We start from the raw sequence: 10,315 nt of genomic DNA, 5'->3' as shown, positions 1-10,315 counted from the left end.
GACTGGGATTCAAGGTGGTTGATTCCTCACAATTTCTGCAAGATCAAAGGTATGGCTGCCCTCCAAAAGCTGTGATGCTTCACATCAAAGTTCACAATGAAAACTATCTCAATTTTCCTCTTCAGCATTTGGATTTGACTTCATGACGATAACATTTCAACTGGAGTGTTCAGCCTTCGTTTGTGAGTGGACATGGCTGTGCTCATTAGTATGGCAGATGCAAAACCAAATGGAGCGACCCTGATTTCAAATCTTCTGTTCCTAGAATTTGTGAGTCTGTTTAAAAAAGTGAACATCTTTAGCACTGCTATAAATATCCCTTTGGTAAATGCCCTGAGTATCTTTCAATCCGTGCTGATCCTTGTAATCACAGCCGCATTGTTCTGGTCATGTCATTGAAAATGCTTTTGACAGAACAAATGATGATCACCTGTGCTAGAGTTTGTAAAAAGCCTAAGATCCAATCTGCTATTTCATCAAGAAAAAACAACATTCAGTTCATTTCTTTCCCTCTTTCATGTGCAGTGCTTTTCACTGGGACACACTGTTTTTTCACTCACTTTTTTTATTCTTTTTCTCCATGAGCCTCACAAAACAAATAACTGGTGGGAAGTTCATAAAGGAATTGCTTTTACTTGCTTCAGGTGCTGACGGCCTGGTGTGGCTTGCTATGTTGGTTTTTTTGTTGGTTTTTTTTTTTAAACAGGAAAAAAAATGTAGGGACTGGACTCTGCTTTGCTTAAAAGTAAGAGTTCTGCAGATGTGCAATGGCTGATATTCCTGTACCTATCCTTGTACTGCAGAACTAGACTTTAAAGTGTCTGAAGTTGGTATATTCAGAGAATATCAGTCATAAATACTTTTATGTCTGACTCATTTAAGCTAGAGTTGTAACTTTCACATTGCCATGTGCCTTTATATTATTGAAGTTTAAAGGAATTCCTTTCGAAGCCTAATGTTTGGCTCATGATGAAAGAAAATCAAACAGCTTATTCGGAGTTACGTTAAATAATTACATGCGTAACCCTTTAAATGCTAAATATGCAAATAAAGTGTTATACAGCCACTTACTTATAAAGCAAAGACTTAAGGCCACATTCCCCCTGCCTATCCCACCTCCCCAATTCCATTCCTGTTTTTTCTGAAGTTATCTGAAACCAAAATTACCCCTGGCAAAAATGGTTTGATTAGATAAAATCCTATTTAATTCCTGAAAAAAATGTTTGTAGCAAAGGACCCAGTTCTGTACCCAACATTATTGCTGACATCGTTGGAAATTCAACTGAATTGAAGACTCGTGGGATTACTCCCCAATTCTCATGCTGTGAGTCACTTGCTGTGACCTCCACTACTGTAGACTTTTCCAGGTGGGCAAAGGTACATCTGAGTCATAAATATACCTACGCAGCTAAATAGTCACAGATCCTGAAAGGCAATCGCTGCTCTTCGTCTCACTGAAATGGGTACGCCAGCGGAGATTTCAGAAGGAAGGCACGATGCTGAACCTGGGCAGGGAGACCTGTATCTGTGCAAAAAATAGATGAATTCAGCAACTACTCTCAGCCTATATTAGACCTTTCTTGTGCGAGCTGACCTAGCAATGCCGATGTTATTTCAAACTTTTGCAAAGAAGAGAGAGGTAAAAATCCTGCAAAGGATCTAGGCCTAGCTGAGTCATCCCAGGTAATTTAGGAATTGCTTGGATTTATGCCCTCTGCTCCAACCCCTCTTAAGGTTAATACACAGGATTGTCTGTTTAGGATCTGTCATTTCACTTAAACCATTAAAAAAGAGAGATTCACACTACAGAGGGACATATTTTCAAAATATGAGGTCTCATTTATGAGACCTTGTTTGTACACTAACTTTATTAACTTAATTTCTGTCCACAACTGAAGAGAGTCAGAAAAAATTGCCTTTTTTCATGGGTTCAAGTACTTCAAGGAGAACACTGGGCTTCATTGTATTAGAGCATTTTTGGTTTCTTCATTGCCCTGAACCAGGACAATTTGTTGTCAAAATATGTGAGTAAATATCATAAAGCCTGGGACAAGGAGCAAAATTTTCTCTAATCTCAGAGAAGCTTAAATTTAAAATCTGGGCTATGATTCAGATCAGGTTTTGTTTGTTTGTTTGTTTGTTTATGTTTTTTTTTTCTTTCTGTTTATTTGATCTAAAATAATCTCTCCTTACAAAGTCTTTTTTCCTGGCAAAACTCCATCTGCCTTCAGTTTGGTTTGGTGGAGCTTGTGTTTATGTACCACAAAAAATGTCTGCCTTCACTGAAAGCTTTGCCAGAATCAAAGTTGCAATATTTGACCTTTACATACAAGACCAGGGATGGACATGCATTAGTTCAGATCAAGTGTAGGAAGAAGTTTTGACCTTAAATAATTTTAAGAATACTTACATGTATCAGTATGTATTTATATATTTTTCCTGTTTTTAAAACATTTGGAAAAAGAATACAAAAGGTAGAGAGAACCGTAATTCCGAGCCACAAACAAATTCGTAGCACTGTGAGAACTAGAAACGAACAAATGTATTTTTAGGTGCTTGTTACCACGTTGTTGCTCTTTTGTTTAGATCACACAAATATGACCATTGCTTAACTTTGTCGTTCACTTTCTAAATATTTTACAAAAGGGCATAAACCACGTTCATTTTTGACAGAGTACTGTTGCATGCCAGAGCATTCGCAGTTTGTTTATAACATACCAAAAGCATTCTGTTAATGAAACATTTCAAGGCTAATGAACCAAAACTTTGCACCAAACAGACAGCGGCTGCAAACGCTTTCTTGTCTGCGTTTGTCAGAGTTCACGTTTCAGCTGTGCTCTCTGCTCCACCCACTCTGCGCCGCTGCAGATAAAACAACATCTTGGATTGACAAGTCAAGTTTGCAAGATTAGCTTTCCATGAAAAAGCTGCAGCAAGTCATGCCATTAACTCTTTGGAGGCAAATACGCTCATGCTTTTGGGGCAAATTGGCTATGATGGGGGGGGTAAGCTGCTGTTCTGTTCCCCTGAAGCTTTAATATCCTATCGATGAGCCTGGAATAGGACCAGAAGGAATAATGAGAAAATATCATTTGCAAAGAGGGATTTAACATGTATGGTATGCGCTAATGGTCTAGTGGTTCTGATGTATAAAATCAGTGGTTGGCTTTGTGGAAGATGGTTAGTTGGGCAATGCTGATATGACTTCAAGACCTTTCACTATGTTTTGAGGTTCTAATTCATTTGGGAGGGAATGTTTTATGGTGGCCACTTCCAAACTGAGTTATGACCAAAGCAATCCAAGGTCTTCATCCTGCAAGTCTATAAGCAGCCAAGTAAACATCCATGGCAAAATCACCATCCAAGGCCAAGTGGTAGAGGCACTACTCTGAGGATCTATGTTCACTTCTGCCCTGTCTCTGATTTTTTTTTGTGGCCTTGGGTAACATACTCTTACAAGACTTTTTCTATCTGTGCGTGTGCCTGTGCAAAGACCCTACTCTGATTTGGGCCCCCCAGGCAACACCTTGAGTAAGCAAGCTGTATCATTAATCAGTCTGGAATGAACCTCCACACTGCACAGGAGTAAGGTCTCAGCCAGTCACCCTGCAAATGCATGGAGTAAGAAAAAAGGGGTAAGCAGAGAACGGGTGGGTGTGGAGAGAGAGATTATTCTAAATCTTTTCTGGTTCGTGGTGAAGATAACCACAAAGCCATGGTTGCACCTATCTCAATATGAAGAGCCCAAAGGCCCCTGATGCTGTGAAAGTGCTGTGAACACAGGATCGGGTTGGGGTTGTTGCTGCTGCCCATCTCAGGTCTTCATCCCTGCAGTGCTCCTCACCCGGCCTGTCGTCAGGAATCCAGTCCATCTTGTTTAGAAGGGAAACTCCTTTGTATGTGAATCCAAAAACATGTGTATTAACACAAACAGTTGCTTATTTTGATGAATGTAGGGTCGGTAATGTGACCTAGAGCAAATACTCCAAGTGAGTTGTTGTTGAAATCTTAGTATTTCATTCCTGTGCCTGTTGTTCACACAAGACCGTGGATTGTCTGCTTCAGAAGAATGTAGAGATATATATCAGGTACTTTAAAAGATGCTTTTTGAACAGGGTCTTCTGTATCAATGGGCTGTCTTAGCAATTTGCCACAGGACTGGAGGCAGAGCAAAAAGGCATCAGACAGTTTCTACTACTGTTAGTGTGCAGAACAAAAAGGATTTGGTGCAAGAAAATTTGAGAGAAGAGCTAATCAGGAAGAAAGGCCTCTGGTGGATCCCAGTGATAAATAGAGACTCGCAGTCTTTATTTGGCATAGAGCCATTATTCTCTATATTCAAAAAAGGGTGATTCTGTGGGCATAGTCACAGGTGAACACTTTGAATACTATCATCCAAATGCGATTACACTTATGTCTCTGTTGTAAACCTGTTCTTTGTCCATTATACTTCATTGCTCTAATAAAGTTACTTCTTGCACTAGAAAAAAAAAAATTATCTTCCCTGGATTAATAACGTCTTTGAAAATAACAGCTCTGTATAGGTAATAGCTACTGTATTTTTAAGAACAGTCATTGTCTTTCAGGCAGCTGGAAAGGTTATTACTGGTTTTGGATCTGAGATAATCATCTTCACCAGCCACAATGAACAGGCCCTGTCTGGAAGTAGAGACACAATATCTTTAGCCTACTTTTCTCCCAAGAACATGTTTGAGTGTGGTTTTTGGTTTGGTAGTGGAGTTCTCTGATGTGTATCAACTGAAACACAGGAGTGTTTTTTTATCACCGTCATTTGTAGATGTGGTCCAAGTTAGCATTGGGTAAACCTACTACCTGCAAAACGAAATATGAATAAATTCACCTGCTTACTCTGAACTCCTGTTATTCAGTAGCTCCATTTTTTTTCCCCAGGATTTTCACTCCATTAACATGTGAGGTACCTTTAGTGCATAGTATATGCAGATGCAATTTAATAATGACTTTTTCTTTAACTGAAATCAGTGAAATCCCTCTGTTGTGAAGTGGAATAGGTAGCTGTCATGTAGCAGGACTGTTATCATGTTGAATAGCAGGCAAACATCACAGCATCCTCAGCATGCAATAAAAACCCCTCTTCAGATAATGTCCAAAGTGTTGCTACTCCCAGGATATGTCCTTCAGGAATGAAAAAATACAAAGGTAGGAAATCAGTAAACAACTAGGAGTTGGTGCTACAAAGTGCTGTTCACCAGCCACTCTCCAATTCTTTGTCTCTCCCACAAAACCTTGGAGATACTCCTGCCTTTGCCAGCCACTACCTACCAGGCTGCTGCAGCAGAGACAAACCCAGAGTAAGTTGTCTTAATAATGGCTGTGTTTGGAGAAAAGAAAGATGATAGTTTTTCTGATTTAGTTCTTTGGTGGACCAAGTTATCTCTGAGTCTGGCGGAGCTCCTGGGTTTTTGGCATGCTACTTCGCTTTGTCCCATTACCGTTATTATTCTGTTCCCAACTTTGCACCAGCTGACAAACCCCCAAGCAAATATGAATGCAATTGCCAAGGGCAATACTGAGGAGATGTCATCTTGTCTTCTTTGACACAACCCTTTATATCTTGGTTGTATTGGTAAAATCCTCTTCAATACAGTGAAAGCTGATAGCTCCCTTAAGATAGGGATGAAGATCTGAAATAGGTTATGTTATGTTTCTTCAAGAGAGAGAGTACATAGACAGGACATATCATGCAAGAGGATTCATTTTAGCAAAAATGAATGTCTGCATTTTGTGAGGCTACAAAAGCAGCTTGCGGTTTTCTTCCATGGGAGCCCAGAAATTGAGACAGCACAGTATAGCCAGTTGCTATCTGGTCTTTCACTCTTTGGAGCTGAGCCTGAGGCAACCAATTTCAAAAGTGAGCATTGATTTTGGGTGTCCAACTTGAAACTCCTTAAAAGTAGCATGCTTTAAAAAGTAGTAGTAGATAGAAAGAGGGGGTCCCTCAATTTCTGCAAATCCAGCCTTTTCTAAGTGGCTCGAGCTACTCACTTTGGAGTGCTTAGAGCAGTCCGGCAACAAAATTTTTCCAAATGACTTTACTCATGAGTGCAAGTAGATGACACAATGCAAATGCACTACGAGTAATCACAAAGCACCTTTTATGTGGGTTGTATATTTGTGCTTGATCCTGAAATCACAAGTATTTTCAAACCGTATTAGTAGAGAAGTAGAATATTGGTATAGTTGAGCGTTTTACTGTGAAATCTTTTCTCATTTTGCATGACAAAGGCAAACAGGATTAAGGGTGTTGAATCATTTCCAAACACTTCTCCTCAAGAGCCAAATAGTGCATGAAAGCAATATTTACAATATTTTTAACATAAATATTGCAAGAAACCCAGGAAGTGCATATTTTACATTTAAAAGAACTCTGCTTCATTAAATTGGTAAGTCAATTAACTGAGGAAAATGTAGCTGACATTTATTTGAAATGTGAAAGACATTTTACATATTATAATTTTTTTATGATATTCTGCTGTGTAATAGGAGTCCATAATTATTTGTCAAAGCCACCGACTTACCTTTTTTTTTTCCAAAAGCTGCTCCATAATAAAGTGCTACTGTCATAATAGCTATTCTACTTTTCTCTCTGAAGTTCTTTCCCACTTGGAAGAATAATAGGTATTGAATATAATTCTATAGAATCAGCTTCTGTAAGGCTGAAACAGGTGTTTAACTGGAAAAGAATAATGTTTAAAAAGGATTACAAATGAAACAGGAAGTATTTTGTGCCAAAAATGTTGTGCTTAAGGTTGCTCATGATCTCAGAGTTGATGTTTCAGACAAAGGTTTACTTTCATTTGGGTGGAATGATTTCTGTATCTTATTATCCTTTCAAATACCTACATAGAAATGTTAGAAAGCACAGCCAAATAGGTGGACACACCCCGTATTTTGGCAATTTTGTGAAAGTGACACCTGGACAAATATCTGGGCAGCCTAATCTGTCAGCAGTAGTGAAAGTCAACCAGAAAGGTCAAAAATGCTGTAGGCAACTGTAATACTTGGATTTAATAATATGTTTAGCTTCAAGTTATAGGGAAGGCTGGTTCAAAGAAATGCAGTGAAAGTGGGTGGGAATTTGATAAGGTGGTGAAATGAAGACGATGCATGGAGAAGGTCCTGTTATAGCCTGGCATTGGCAAAATTTCAGTGCTGTCCCTCAGCTGCCCAGCCACGTCAACCTCACAGGTGTCCCAAGGGAAAGAATGCAGGCCCTACCATGGGCAGCTAGGTGTACCGCTCTGGGGCTGGGGCCTCCATCTTCTCCTTGATGGCTTTTAATATTTGGAAAGGCTTGTTTCTACAGAGAGAGAGATGAGATTTTGAAAAATCTAACATACTCTGAGAAATATGGTGACACTTTTCTCTGCCCAGCTCTGGTAGTAGGTTCTGGTCCTTCAACATGGTAATGATGTGCATGAACCATTATGTTTTAAGGCACAGCAGAGGTAGAGGCAAAGAGACTGAGACAGTGGTTTTGCTTTATCACCATAAAATTCTACTTGAAGTCCATGATGAAAGAAAACTTGATGGTCTCAAATCCTCACTGTCTTTCCTTGACTGAGGTTCCTCCAGAGCTGGAGGGAGACTGAGGAGCACAGAACATGCCTAAATTGTCCTAGCTTCCTTGCACTGTCCTGTAGGCCTTAATATGCTCTAAAATCTCCATCATGGTTTATCCTGCTATACCAGGATGTTCCATTTTCACCTGAAGTGCCACTTGACTGAGGCATGATGCCACATTTTACAAAGGGATGTCTGTGAAGCAGCCGCATGATTTATCACTACCTTCTGTACTGTTGTCAGGCCTCTTGTTCTCTTTTAATTAGCAGAGTGTCTTTTCACATTGTAGGTAATGGGATGAAATGAGTGGGTTTGCACAAGAAATAGGCTTGATTTCTTTAACAAGAAATTTTACATTAGTTCATCTTTGGCAAACCTGCTAGCTGTGACATTTGGTCTGTGATGAAGAACACAGCCCAGGCCTGAGAGCTGACCATATTATGCATTTTTGATTGAACTTGGTCATAAATTAAAACCCAAGGGTATATGTAGCCAAAGAGGGGTGCTCTTTGCAGAGTAAAATAGCAAAGCAGGCAAGAAATACTATTTCTGAAAAGGGAACTTCTAGGACCTTTTCTACTCTATTGACCTCAGAGATGAGGTCAGCAACTCGGCCACCATGTTGTCACAGCTGAGCACAGTGTACTGGCAGAGCTACTTATATTGAATTCACTCATGCTGCATAGCCCGGCACCCTACAAGTGGTCAGTCTGGTTCTAGCAAAACTCTGCACGAGTAAGGCAGTAGAAGTCTTGCTCCTAATTAGCAGAAAAGTACTATTATGGAGTTGCTTATGGAAGAGGAGGCTTCTGTATTCAGGATGCCTATTTTGATATATGCCCTGGGACAGCTTACTGGCAAGGAGGGAAACCAGTTCACTTTTTGAACTGATGTGATATTATGAACATGCCATGTGTTGAGCTTGGCTTCTGCTTCCCAGCATCCCCAATGGTACGTTATGCTTTCCTTCGTAGGATGGCAACCGTGTTTCAAATACTTCCATCCCAGCTGTTAAATTTATGAAGATTATGACTCTTTCACACCTGCCAAGCAAATGGACATTGCCCTTCTAAATGGACGTCTAATTGGCGCGCAGTTTCATTTGCATGCGTTTTCAGTTTTCAACAGGTGGCACTAAAGAGCCAATAAATGATTCTATTCCCAGACTCCAGCATGCAAACTCCTGGGCAGGCACTTTTATGTGTGTTTATCTATTTAAATATGGTATTATAATTCCAACATAATTAGTCATCTAATTGAATTGCATGACCACATCCATCCAAGACATTTGCATGTACAATTAATTAGGATTTATCTAAAAGCATTCTTTTTGTTCCCTATTTCCTACAAGTTAAATTACTCATGGATGGATTAGATGCTGATTTCATTTTGAAAGTGTTACAATACATATACTTGGAGAAAAATAAGTCTGCAGAATTGGTAAGCAACAGACAACAAAGAATTCTTTCTCTTTTCCTTTCTATTTTTATAATGCTACCAAGGGCCAATGCTCTAGAGCATGGCCAATGAAGGCCAGACATGCTGTAGTCCTAGAGAAGTAAAAGTCTGTAGTGTCTTCTTCAGACTCCTTCATTTTAGCAGCAGCAGGATTTACAAAAGCAGAATGGCTTTACACATAGTACTAGGTTCCAATCTTCCTCGAGTGCAATTTTTACTTAAACTTACATGTTCCTGATGGTTGCAATGCATTTGTCAACTTGCGTTCTTGAAAAATAATGAACAGAAAAAGAAACGGTTAAGGACATCCTTGGGAAACTGCCTTGTTTTCATGGAAAACATTTCCACCCATCTCAATTGCAGGAGCAAGTGGAGACCTACCTTGAGATGTGTGGTGCTACACCAAATGGGCACTGAAACACCATGAATGGCCCAGGAATCAAAAATTAGCTTTGAGGAGGTTTCCAAACTGATGCTGCACCAAAATACCTCAGAAACAGGAAGGGCGAATGGCTTTGGTTTCTTAATTGTTTGACAAAGGTCTTTTTCTTCAGAATGTAGGTGTTTGCTTCAATATTGGCTGCTACAGGACAGTGAAGATCTTGTTTCATTCTTTCTTTTGCTATCCAGTTTCAACTAGTGCTGGGTGTACCCACTCACTTCCAGAATTAAAGAAAAGCTTCAAACACCCAGCTGAGATATATGTGAAGAATTATAAACACGACTGTGCAAAAACAAACAAGCAAACAAACAAAGCTATGCGTTTTGTTTTGCAGGAGGGTGTGTTGCAACTAAAATATATCGTGTTTCAGTCCTGGAGCTTTGAGGACAGTTTGGTCCTAAAAACTGTGTAGAGAACAGGGAAAATGGTACCAAGATAATCTGTGTTTAGAAATAATTTCACAAGTAGGATAGAGCACACTAACATGGCAACACCACAGTGTCACGGGGATGAGCAGGCCAGCATTCCCCATTTCTGTGTAGCCTTTAAAGTGACCTTCACTTTCTGGCTCTTTCTTTTAAACAAATTATCTCCTGTGCCTCCTATATGAGCTCTTTTAGCCCACACCTTCTCAGAGGTCTTTTGCTCTATGAATGGCTTCTGGTGGGGGAAGTAGCAGACCAGTTTAAAATTGTTCCCCCCTCAGATCTCTTTCCTCTTTTTTCTTCTACTTCCAAATTTCTTTTTTCTTCTTTTTTTTTTTTTTTTTTTTTTTTGGGGGGGGGGGGGGGTTTTTTTTTTTCATTTTTTTTT

The sequence above is a fragment of the Egretta garzetta genome, unplaced genomic scaffold (genome assembly GCF_000687185.1).
Source record: "Egretta garzetta isolate BGI_Z169 unplaced genomic scaffold, ASM68718v1 scaffold633, whole genome shotgun sequence".
In the NCBI taxonomy this organism is placed as follows: Eukaryota; Metazoa; Chordata; class Aves; order Pelecaniformes; family Ardeidae; genus Egretta; species Egretta garzetta.
Note: the sequence above shows the minus strand (reverse complement) of the source record.